The 9,395-nt window shown below is 44.9% G+C and overlaps 30 non-coding genes across 30 annotated transcripts; all 30 read left to right on the forward strand.

Moving 5' to 3' along the window:
• Positions 1–34: 34 nt before the first annotated feature.
• On the forward strand, positions 35–105 carry trnag-gcc (transfer RNA glycine (anticodon GCC)). The gene has a single exon. It is a non-coding gene; the product is annotated as a tRNA-Gly (tRNA).
• Positions 106–279: 174 nt separating this feature from the next.
• trnag-gcc (transfer RNA glycine (anticodon GCC)) lies at positions 280–350 on the forward strand. Its single transcript has one exon. It is a non-coding gene; the product is annotated as a tRNA-Gly (tRNA).
• Positions 351–610: 260 nt separating this feature from the next.
• On the forward strand, positions 611–681 carry trnag-ccc (transfer RNA glycine (anticodon CCC)). Its single transcript has one exon. It is a non-coding gene; the product is annotated as a tRNA-Gly (tRNA).
• Positions 682–855: 174 nt separating this feature from the next.
• trnag-gcc (transfer RNA glycine (anticodon GCC)) lies at positions 856–926 on the forward strand. The gene has a single exon. It is a non-coding gene; the product is annotated as a tRNA-Gly (tRNA).
• A 260-nt stretch (positions 927–1,186) lies between these two features.
• On the forward strand, positions 1,187–1,257 carry trnag-ccc (transfer RNA glycine (anticodon CCC)). Its single transcript has one exon. It is a non-coding gene; the product is annotated as a tRNA-Gly (tRNA).
• A 259-nt stretch (positions 1,258–1,516) lies between these two features.
• On the forward strand, positions 1,517–1,587 carry trnag-ccc (transfer RNA glycine (anticodon CCC)). The gene has a single exon. It is a non-coding gene; the product is annotated as a tRNA-Gly (tRNA).
• A 259-nt stretch (positions 1,588–1,846) lies between these two features.
• On the forward strand, positions 1,847–1,917 carry trnag-gcc (transfer RNA glycine (anticodon GCC)). The gene has a single exon. It is a non-coding gene; the product is annotated as a tRNA-Gly (tRNA).
• A 260-nt stretch (positions 1,918–2,177) lies between these two features.
• Positions 2,178–2,248, forward strand: trnag-ccc (transfer RNA glycine (anticodon CCC)). The gene has a single exon. It is a non-coding gene; the product is annotated as a tRNA-Gly (tRNA).
• Positions 2,249–2,509: 261 nt separating this feature from the next.
• On the forward strand, positions 2,510–2,580 carry trnag-ccc (transfer RNA glycine (anticodon CCC)). The gene has a single exon. It is a non-coding gene; the product is annotated as a tRNA-Gly (tRNA).
• A 261-nt stretch (positions 2,581–2,841) lies between these two features.
• Positions 2,842–2,912, forward strand: trnag-ccc (transfer RNA glycine (anticodon CCC)). Its single transcript has one exon. It is a non-coding gene; the product is annotated as a tRNA-Gly (tRNA).
• A 259-nt stretch (positions 2,913–3,171) lies between these two features.
• Positions 3,172–3,242, forward strand: trnag-gcc (transfer RNA glycine (anticodon GCC)). Its single transcript has one exon. It is a non-coding gene; the product is annotated as a tRNA-Gly (tRNA).
• Positions 3,243–3,501: 259 nt separating this feature from the next.
• Positions 3,502–3,572, forward strand: trnag-gcc (transfer RNA glycine (anticodon GCC)). Its single transcript has one exon. It is a non-coding gene; the product is annotated as a tRNA-Gly (tRNA).
• Positions 3,573–3,833: 261 nt separating this feature from the next.
• Positions 3,834–3,904, forward strand: trnag-ccc (transfer RNA glycine (anticodon CCC)). The gene has a single exon. It is a non-coding gene; the product is annotated as a tRNA-Gly (tRNA).
• A 261-nt stretch (positions 3,905–4,165) lies between these two features.
• On the forward strand, positions 4,166–4,236 carry trnag-ccc (transfer RNA glycine (anticodon CCC)). The gene has a single exon. It is a non-coding gene; the product is annotated as a tRNA-Gly (tRNA).
• Positions 4,237–4,495: 259 nt separating this feature from the next.
• trnag-gcc (transfer RNA glycine (anticodon GCC)) lies at positions 4,496–4,566 on the forward strand. Its single transcript has one exon. It is a non-coding gene; the product is annotated as a tRNA-Gly (tRNA).
• A 261-nt stretch (positions 4,567–4,827) lies between these two features.
• Positions 4,828–4,898, forward strand: trnag-ccc (transfer RNA glycine (anticodon CCC)). Its single transcript has one exon. It is a non-coding gene; the product is annotated as a tRNA-Gly (tRNA).
• Positions 4,899–5,157: 259 nt separating this feature from the next.
• On the forward strand, positions 5,158–5,228 carry trnag-gcc (transfer RNA glycine (anticodon GCC)). The gene has a single exon. It is a non-coding gene; the product is annotated as a tRNA-Gly (tRNA).
• A 261-nt stretch (positions 5,229–5,489) lies between these two features.
• On the forward strand, positions 5,490–5,560 carry trnag-ccc (transfer RNA glycine (anticodon CCC)). Its single transcript has one exon. It is a non-coding gene; the product is annotated as a tRNA-Gly (tRNA).
• Positions 5,561–5,819: 259 nt separating this feature from the next.
• trnag-gcc (transfer RNA glycine (anticodon GCC)) lies at positions 5,820–5,890 on the forward strand. The gene has a single exon. It is a non-coding gene; the product is annotated as a tRNA-Gly (tRNA).
• Positions 5,891–6,151: 261 nt separating this feature from the next.
• On the forward strand, positions 6,152–6,222 carry trnag-ccc (transfer RNA glycine (anticodon CCC)). The gene has a single exon. It is a non-coding gene; the product is annotated as a tRNA-Gly (tRNA).
• Positions 6,223–6,481: 259 nt separating this feature from the next.
• On the forward strand, positions 6,482–6,552 carry trnag-gcc (transfer RNA glycine (anticodon GCC)). The gene has a single exon. It is a non-coding gene; the product is annotated as a tRNA-Gly (tRNA).
• Positions 6,553–6,726: 174 nt separating this feature from the next.
• Positions 6,727–6,797, forward strand: trnag-gcc (transfer RNA glycine (anticodon GCC)). The gene has a single exon. It is a non-coding gene; the product is annotated as a tRNA-Gly (tRNA).
• Positions 6,798–7,057: 260 nt separating this feature from the next.
• On the forward strand, positions 7,058–7,128 carry trnag-ccc (transfer RNA glycine (anticodon CCC)). The gene has a single exon. It is a non-coding gene; the product is annotated as a tRNA-Gly (tRNA).
• A 261-nt stretch (positions 7,129–7,389) lies between these two features.
• trnag-ccc (transfer RNA glycine (anticodon CCC)) lies at positions 7,390–7,460 on the forward strand. The gene has a single exon. It is a non-coding gene; the product is annotated as a tRNA-Gly (tRNA).
• Positions 7,461–7,634: 174 nt separating this feature from the next.
• trnag-gcc (transfer RNA glycine (anticodon GCC)) lies at positions 7,635–7,705 on the forward strand. Its single transcript has one exon. It is a non-coding gene; the product is annotated as a tRNA-Gly (tRNA).
• A 260-nt stretch (positions 7,706–7,965) lies between these two features.
• Positions 7,966–8,036, forward strand: trnag-ccc (transfer RNA glycine (anticodon CCC)). Its single transcript has one exon. It is a non-coding gene; the product is annotated as a tRNA-Gly (tRNA).
• Positions 8,037–8,297: 261 nt separating this feature from the next.
• On the forward strand, positions 8,298–8,368 carry trnag-ccc (transfer RNA glycine (anticodon CCC)). Its single transcript has one exon. It is a non-coding gene; the product is annotated as a tRNA-Gly (tRNA).
• A 174-nt stretch (positions 8,369–8,542) lies between these two features.
• trnag-gcc (transfer RNA glycine (anticodon GCC)) lies at positions 8,543–8,613 on the forward strand. Its single transcript has one exon. It is a non-coding gene; the product is annotated as a tRNA-Gly (tRNA).
• A 260-nt stretch (positions 8,614–8,873) lies between these two features.
• Positions 8,874–8,944, forward strand: trnag-ccc (transfer RNA glycine (anticodon CCC)). The gene has a single exon. It is a non-coding gene; the product is annotated as a tRNA-Gly (tRNA).
• A 261-nt stretch (positions 8,945–9,205) lies between these two features.
• Positions 9,206–9,276, forward strand: trnag-ccc (transfer RNA glycine (anticodon CCC)). The gene has a single exon. It is a non-coding gene; the product is annotated as a tRNA-Gly (tRNA).
• The last annotated feature ends 119 nt before the right edge of the window (positions 9,277–9,395 follow it).

Raw genomic sequence — 9,395 nt, forward strand, 5'->3', positions numbered from 1 at the left:
ACTGCCTGTGAGCATAGGTGTCACGTCACCTTGAGCATTGGTGGTTCAGTGGTAGAATTCTCGCCTGCCGCGCGGGAGACCCGGGTCCGATTCCCGGCCAATGCAGAAAATTAATTCTGGTGTGCTAGAGTTCTGTTTCTTTGAAACTTTGTTATGTCACTTCTGCCAATAGACAGTACTGATTGCAATTGTAAACTCAAGGGCAATAACAATCCATTAAAAATCTTACCAGGAGGCATACCCTCACTCCCTGTGAGCATAGGTGTCACATCACCTTGAGCATTGGTGGTTCAGTGGTAGAATTCTCGCCTGCCACGCGGGAGACCCGGGTCCGATTCCCGGCCAATGCAGAAGATGAATTCTGGTGTCTAGAGTTCTGTTTCTTTGAAACTTTGTTATGTCACTTCTGCCAATAGACAGTACTGATTGCAATTGTAAACTCAAGGGCAATAACAATCCATTAAAAATCTTGTCAACCTTGTGCAGCCCCATATTATGTGCCCCTCGAAAATGTGTTTTTACACCAGATCAATAAGTGTTCCTCGTCTCCCATCTCTTACCAGGAAGCATACCCTGACTCCGTTTGAGCATAGGTGTCACATCACCTAGAGCATTGGTGGTTCAGTGGTAGAATTCTCGCTTCCCACGCGGGAGATCCGGGTCCGATTCCCGGCCAATGCAGAAAATTAATTCTGGTGTGCTAGAGTTCTGTTTCTTTGAAACTTTGTTATGTAACTTCTGCCAATAGACAGTACTGATTGCAATTGTAAACTCAAGGGCAATAACAATCCATTAAAAATCTTACCAGGAGCCATACCCTCACTGACTGTGAGCATAGGTGTAACATCACCTTGAGCATTGGTGGTTCAGTGGTAGAATTCTCGCCTGCCACGCGGGAGACCCGGGTCCGATTCCCGGCCAATGCAGAAGATGAATTCTGGTGTCTAGAGTTCTGTTTCTTTGAAACTTTGTTATGTCACTTCTGCCAATAGACAGTACTGATTGCAATTGTAAACTCAAGGGCAATAACAATCCATTAAAAATCTTGTCAACCTTGTGCAGCCCCATATTATGTGCCCCTCGAAAATGTGTTTTTACACCAGATCAATAAGTGTTCCTCGTCTCCCATCTCTTACCAGGAAGCATACCCTGACTCCCTGTGAGCATAGGTGTCGCGTCACCTAGAGCATTGGTGGTTCAGTGGTAGAATTCTCGCTTCCCAAGCGGGAGATTCGGGTCAGATTCCCGGCCAATGCAGAAAATGAATTCTGGTGTGCTAGAGTTCTGTTTCTTTGAAACTTTGTTATGTCACTTCTGCCAATAGACAGTACTGATTGCAATTGTAAACTCAAGGGCAATAACAATCCATTAAAAATCTTGTCAACCTTGTGCAGCCCCTTGTTATGTGCCCCTCGAAAATGTGTTTTTACTCAAGATCAATGTGTTCCTCGTCTCCCATCTCTTACCAGGAAGCATACCCTGACTCCCTTTGAGCATAGGTGTCACATCACCTAGAGCATTGATGGTTCAGTGGTAGAATTCTCGCTTCCCAAGCGGGAGACCCGGGTCCGATTCCCGGCCAATGCAGAAAATGAATTCTGGTGTGCTAGAGTTCTGTTTCTTTGAAACTTTGTTATGTCACTTCTGCCAATAGACAGTACTGATTGCAATTGTAAACTCAAGGGCAATAACAATCCATTAAAAATCTTGTCAACCTTGTGCAGCCCCTTGTTATGTGCCCCTCGAAAATGTGTTTTTACTCAAGATCAATGTGTTCCTCGTCTCCCATCTCTTACCAGGAGGCATACCCTCACTCCCTGTGAGCATAGGTGTCACGTCACCTTGAGCATTGGTGGTTCAGTGGTAGAATTCTCGCCTGCCACGCGGGAGACCCGGGTCCGATTCCCGGCCAATGCAGAAGATGAATTCTGGTGTCTAGAGTTCTGTTTCTTTGAAACTTTGTTATGTCACTTCTGCCAATAGACAGTACTGATTGCAATTGTAAACTCAAGGGCAATAACAATCCATTAAAAATCTTGTCAACCTTGTGCAGCCCCATATTATGTGCCCCTCGAAAATGTGTTTTTACACCAGATCAATAAGTGTTCCTCGTCTCCCATCTCTTACCAGGAAGCATACCCTGACTCCCTGTGAGCATAGGTGTCACGTCACCTAGAGCAATGGTGGTTCAGTGGTAGAATTCTCGCTTCCCAAGCGGGAGATCCGGGTCAGATTCCCGGCCAATGCAGAAAATGAATTCTGGTGTGCTAGAGTTCTTTTTCTTTGAAACTTTGTTATGTCACTTCTGCCAATAGACAGTACTGATTGCAATTGTAAACTCAAGGGCAATAACAATCCATTAAAAATCTTGTCAACCTTGTGCAGCCCCATATTATGTGCCCCTCGAAAATGTGTTTTTACACCAGATCAATAAGTGTTCCTCGTCTCCCATCTCTTACCAGGAAGCATACCCTGACTCCCTTTGAGCATAGGTGTCACATCACCTAGAGCATTGGTGGTTCAGTGGTAGAATTCTCGCTTCCCAAGCGGGAGACCCGGGTCCGATTCCCGGCCAATGCAGAAAATTAATTCTGGTGTGCTAGAGTTCTGTTTCTTTGAAACTTTGTTATGTCACTTCTGCCAATAGACAGTACTGATTGCAATTGTAAACTCAAGGGCAATAACAATCCATTAAAAATCTTGTCAACCTTGTGCAGCCCCTTGTTATGTGCCCCTCGATAATGTGTTTTTACACCAGATCAATAAGTGTTCCTCGTCTCCCATCTCTTACCAGGAAGCATACCCTGACTCCCTTTGAGCATAGGTGTCACATCACCTAGAGCATTGGTGGTTCAGTGGTAGAATTCTCGCTTCCCAAGCGGGAGACCCGGGTCCGATTCCCGGCCAATGCAGAAAATTAATTCTGTTGTGCTAGAGTTCTGTTTCTTTGAAACTTTGTTATGTCACTTCTGCCAATAGACAGTACTGATTGCAATTGTAAACTCAAGGGCAATAACAATCCATTAAAAATCTTGTCAACCTTGTGCAGCCCCTTGTTATGTGCCCCTCGAAAATGTGTTTTTACTCAAGATCAATGTGTTCCTCGTCTCCCATCTCTTACCAGGAGGCATACCCTCACTGCCTGTGAGCATAGGAGTCACGTCACCTTGAGCATTGGTGGTTCAGTGGTAGAATTCTCGCCTGCCACGCGGGAGACCCGGGTCCGATTCCCGGCCAATGCAGAAAATGAATTCTGGTGTGCTAGAGTTCTGTTTCTTTGAAACTTTCTTATGTCACTTCTGCCAATAGACAGTACTGATTGCAATTGTAAACTCAAGGGCAATAACAATCCATTAAAAATCTTGTCAACCTTGTGCAGCCCCTTGTTATGTGCCCCTCGAAAATGTGTTTTTACTCAAGATCAATGTGTTCCTCGTCTCCCATTTCTTACCAGGAAGCATACCCTGACTCCCTTTGAGCATAGGTGTCACGTCATCTAGAGCATTGGTGGTTCAGTGGTAGAATTCTCGCCTGCCACGCGGGAGACCCGGGTCCGATTCCCGGCCAATGCCGAAAATGAATTCTGGTGTGCTAGAGTTCTGTTTCTTTGAAACTTTGTTATGTCACTTCTGCCAATAGACAGTACTGATTGCAATTGTAAACTCAAGGGCAATAACAATCCATTAAAAATCTTGTCAACCTTGTGCAGCCCCTTATTATGTGCCCCTCGAAAATGTGTTTTTACACCAGATCAATAAGTGTTCCTCGTCTCCCATTTCTTACCAGGAAGCATACCCTGACTCCCTTTGAGCATAGGTGTCACATCACCTAGAGCATTGGTGGTTCAGTGGTAGAATTCTCGCTTCCCACGCGGGAGACCCGGGTCCGATTCCCGGCCAATGCAGAAAATTAATTCTGGTGTGCTAGAGTTCTGTTTCTTTGAAACTTTGTTATGTGACTTCTGCCAATAGACAGTACTGATTGCAATTGTAAACTCAAGGGCAATAACAATCCATTAAAAATCTTGTCAACCTTGTGCAGCCCCATATTATGTGCCCCTCGAAAATGTGTTTTTACACCAGATCAATAAGTGTTCCTCGTCTCCCATCTCTTACCAGGAAGCATACCCTGACTCCCTTTGAGCATAGGTGACACATCACCTAGAGCATTGGTGGTTCAGTGGTAGAATTCTCGCTTCCCAAGCGGGAGACCCGGGTCCGATTCCCGGCCAATGCAGAAAATTAATTCTGGTGTGCTAGAGTTCTGTTTCTTTGAAACTTTGTTATGTCACTTCTGCCAATAGACAGTACTGATTGCAATTGTAAACTCAAGGGCAATAACAATCCATTAAAAATCTTGTCAACCTTGTGCAGCCCCTTGTTATGTGCCCCTCGAAAATGTGTTTTTACTCAAGATCAATGTGTTCCTCGTCTCCCATCTCTTACCAGGAGGCATACCCTCACTGCCTGTGAGCATAGGAGTCACGTCACCTTGAGCATTGGTGGTTCAGTGGTAGAATTCTCGCCTGCCACGCGGGAGACCCGGGTCCGATTCCCGGCCAATGCAGAAAATGAATTCTGGTGTGCTAGAGTTCTGTTTCTTTGAAACTTTCTTATGTCACTTCTGCCAATAGACAGTACTGATTGCAATTGTAAACTCAAGGGCAATAACAATCCATTAAAAATCTTGTCAACCTTGTGCAGCCCCTTATTATGTGCCCCTCGAAAATGTGTTTTTACACCAGATCAATAAGTGTTCCTCGTCTCCCATTTCTTACCAGGAAGCATACCCTGACTCCCTTTGAGCATAGGTGACACATCACCTAGAGCATTGGTGGTTCAGTGGTAGAATTCTCGCTTCCCACGCGGGAGACCCGGGTCCGATTCCCGGCCAATGCAGAAAATGAATTCTGGTGTGCTAGAGTTCTGTTTCTTTGAAACTTTGTTATGTCACTTCTGCCAATAGACAGTACTGATTGCAATTGTAAACTCAAGGGCAATAACAATCCATTAAAAATCTTGTCATCCTTGTGCAGCCCCTTGTTATGTGCCCCTCGAAAATGTGTTTTTACTCAAGATCAATGTGTTCCTCGTCTCCCATCTATTACCAGGAGGCATACCCTCACTGCCTGTGAGCATAGGTGTCACTTCACCTTGAGCATTGGTGGTTCAGTGGTAGAATTCTCGCCTGCCACACGGGAGACCCGGGTCCGATTCCCGGCCAATGCAGAAAATTAATTCTGGTGTGCTAGAGTTCTGTTTCTTTGAAACTTTGTTATGTGACTTCTGCCAATAGACAGTACTGATTGCAATTGTAAACTCAAGGGCAATAACAATCCATTAAAAATCTTGTCAACCTTGTGCAGCCCCATATTATGTGCCCCTCGAAAATGTGTTTTTACACCAGATCAATAAGTGTTCCTCGTCTCCCATCTCTTACCAGGAAGCATACCCTGACTCCCTTTGAGCATAGGTGACACATCACCTAGAGCATTGGTGGTTCAGTGGTAGAATTCTCGCTTCCCAAGCGGGAGACCCGGGTCCGATTCCCGGCCAATGCAGAAAATTAATTCTGGTGTGCTAGAGTTCTGTTTCTTTGAAACTTTGTTATGTCACTTCTGCCAATAGACAGTACTGATTGCAATTGTAAACTCAAGGGCAATAACAATCCATTAAAAATCTTGTCAACCTTGTGCAGCCCCTTGTTATGTGCCCCTCGAAAATGTGTTTTTACTCAAGATCAATGTGTTCCTCGTCTCCCATCTCTTACCAGGAGGCATACCCTCACTGCCTGTGAGCATAGGAGTCACGTCACCTTGAGCATTGGTGGTTCAGTGGTAGAATTCTCGCCTGCCACGCGGGAGACCCGGGTCCGATTCCCGGCCAATGCAGAAAATGAATTCTGGTGTGCTAGAGTTCTGTTTCTTTGAAACTTTCTTATGTCACTTCTGCCAATAGACAGTACTGATTGCAATTGTAAACTCAAGGGCAATAACAATCCATTAAAAATCTTGTCAACCTTGTGCAGCCCCTTATTATGTGCCCCTCGAAAATGTGTTTTTACACCAGATCAATAAGTGTTCCTCGTCTCCCATTTCTTACCAGGAAGCATACCCTGACTCCCTTTGAGCATAGGTGACACATCACCTAGAGCATTGGTGGTTCAGTGGTAGAATTCTCGCTTCCCACGCGGGAGACCCGGGTCCGATTCCCGGCCAATGCAGAAAATGAATTCTGGTGTGCTAGAGTTCTGTTTCTTTGAAACTTTGTTATGTCACTTCTGCCAATAGACAGTACTGATTGCAATTGTAAACTCAAGGGCAATAACAATCCATTAAAAATCTTGTCATCCTTGTGCAGCCCCTTGTTATGTGCCCCTCGAAAATGTGTTTTTACTCAAGATCAATGTGTTCCTCGTCTCCCATCTATTACCAGGAGGCATACCCTCACTGCCTGTGAGCATAGGTGTCACTTCACCTTGAGCATTGGTGGTTCAGTGGTAGAATTCTCGCCTGCCACACGGGAGACCCGGGTCCGATTCCCGGCCAATGCAGAAAATTAATTCTGGTGTGCTAGAGTTCTGTTTCTTTGAAACTTTGTTATGTCACTTCTGCCAATAGACAGTACTGATTGCAATTGTAAACTCAAGGGCAATAACAATCCATTAAAAATCTTACCAGGAGGCATACCCTCACTCCCTGTGAGCATAGGTGTCATATCACCTTGAGCATTGGTGGTTCAGTGGTAGAATTCTCGCCTGCCACGCGGGAGACCCGGGTCCGATTCCCGGCCAATGCAGAAGATGAATTCTGGTGTCTAGAGTTCTGTTTCTTTGAAACTTTGTTATGTCACTTCTGCCAATAGACAGTACTGATTGCAATTGTAAACTCAAGGGCAATAACAATCCATTAAAAATCTTGTCAACCTTGTGCAGCCCCATATTATGTGCCCCTCGAAAATGTGTTTTTACACCAGATCAATAAGTGTTCCTCGTCTCCCATCTCTTACCAGGAAGCATACCCTGACTCCCTGTGAGCATAGGTGTCACGTCACCTAGAGCAATGGTGGTTCAGTGGTAGAATTCTCGCTTCCCAAGCGGGAGATCCGGGTCAGATTCCCGGCCAATGCAGAAAATGAATTCTGGTGTGCTAGAGTTCTTTTTCTTTGAAACTTTGTTATGTCACTTCTGCCAATAGACAGTACTGATTGCAATTGTAAACTCAAGGGCAATAACAATCCATTAAAAATCTTGTCAACCTTGTGCAGCCCCTTATTATGTGCCCCTCGAAAATGTGTTTTTACACCAGATCAATAAGTGTTCCTCGTCTCCCATTTCTTACCAGGGAGCATACCCTGACTCCGTTTGAGCATAGGTGTCACATCACCTAGAGCATTGGTGGTTCAGTGGTAGAATTCTCGCTTCCCACACGGGAGACCCGGGTCCGATTCCCGGCCAATGCAGAAAATGAATTCTGGTGTGCTAGAGTTCTGTTTCTTTGAAACTTTGTTATGTCACTTCTGCCAATAGACAGTACTGATTGCAATTGTAAACTCAAGGGCAATAACAATCCATTAAAAATCTTACCAGGAGGCATACCCTCACTCCCTGTGAGCATAGGTGTCACATCACCTTGAGCATTGGTGGTTCAGTGGTAGAATTCTCGCCTGCCACGCGGGAGACCCGGGTCCGATTCCCGGACAATGCAGAAGATGAATTCTGGTGTCTAGAGTTCTGTTTCTTTGAAACTTTGTTATGTCACTTCTGCCAATAGACAGTACTGATTGCAATTGTAAACTCAAGGGCAATAACAATCCATTAAAAATCTTGTCAACCTTGTGCAGCCCCATATTATGTGCCCCTCGAAAATGTGTTTTTACACCAGATCAATAAGTGTTCCTCGTCTCCCATCTCTTACCAGGAAGCATACCCTGACTCCCTGTGAGCATAGGTGTCACGTCACCTAGAGCAATGGTGGTTCAGTGGTAGAATTCTCGCTTCCCAAGCGGGAGATCCGGGTCAGATTCCCGGCCAATGCAGAAAATGAATTCTGGTGTGCTAGAGTTCTTTTTCTTTGAAACTTTGTTATGTCACTTCTGCCAATAGACAGTACTGATTGCAATTGTAAACTCAAGGGCAATAACAATCCATTAAAAATCTTGTCAACCTTGTGCAGCCCCTTATTATGTGCCCCTCGAAAATGTGTTTTTACACCAGATCAATAAGTGTTCCTCGTCTCCCATTTCTTACCAGGGAGCATACCCTGACTCCGTTTGAGCATAGGTGTCACATCACCTAGAGCATTGGTGGTTCAGTGGTAGAATTCTCGCTTCCCACGCGGGAGACCCGGGTCCGATTCCCGGCCAATGCAGAAAATTAATTCTGGTGTGCTAGAGTTCTGTTTCTTTGAAACTTTGTTATGTCACTTCTGCCAATAGACAGTACTGATTGCAATTGTAAACTCAAGGGCAATAACAATCCATTAAAAATCTTACCAGGAGGCATACCCTCACTCCCTGTGAGCATAGGTGTCACATCACCTTGAGCATTGGTGGTTCAGTGGTAGAATTCTCGCCTGCCACGCGGGAGACCCGGGTCCGATTCCCGGCCAATGCAGAAGATGAATTCTGGTGTCTAGAGTTCTGTTTCTTTGAAACTTTGTTATGTCACTTCTGCCAATAGACAGTACTGATTGCAATTGTAAACTCAAGGGCAATAACAATCCATTAAAAATCTTGTCAACCTTGTGCAGCCCCATATTATGTGCCCCTCGAAAATGTGTTTTTACACCAGATCAATAAGTGTTCCTCGTCTCCCATCTCTTACCAGGAAGCATACCCTGACTCCCTGTGAGCATAGGTGTCACGTCACCTAGAGCAATGGTGGTTCAGTGGTAGAATTCTCGCTTCCCAAGCGGGAGATCCGGGTCAGATTCCCGGCCAATGCAGAAAATGAATTCTGGTGTGCTAGAGTTCTTTTTCTTTGAAACTTTGTTATGTCACTTCTGCCAATAGACAGTACTGATTGCAATTGTAAACTCAAGGGCAATAACAATCCATTAAAAATCTTGTCAACCTTGTGCAGCCCCTTATTATGTGCCCCTCGAAAATGTGTTTTTACACCAGATCAATAAGTGTTCCTCGTCTCCCATTTCTTACCAGGAAGCATACCCTGACTCTGTTTGAGCATAGGTGTCACATCACCTAGAGCAATGGTGGTTCAGTGGTAGAATTCTCGCTTCCCAAGCGGGAGATCCGGGTCAGATTCCCGGCCAATGCAGAAAATGAATTCTGGTGTGCTAGAGTTCTTTTTCTTTGAAACTTTGTTATGTCACTTCTGCCAATAGACAGTACTGATTGCAATTGTAAACTCAAGGGCAATAACAATCCATTAAAAAT

The sequence above is a fragment of the Siphateles boraxobius genome, unplaced genomic scaffold, assembly GCF_051911475.1.
Source record: "Siphateles boraxobius isolate OS27281-9 unplaced genomic scaffold, OSU_SipBor_1 100, whole genome shotgun sequence".
NCBI classification, from domain to species: domain Eukaryota; kingdom Metazoa; phylum Chordata; class Actinopteri; order Cypriniformes; family Leuciscidae; genus Siphateles; species Siphateles boraxobius.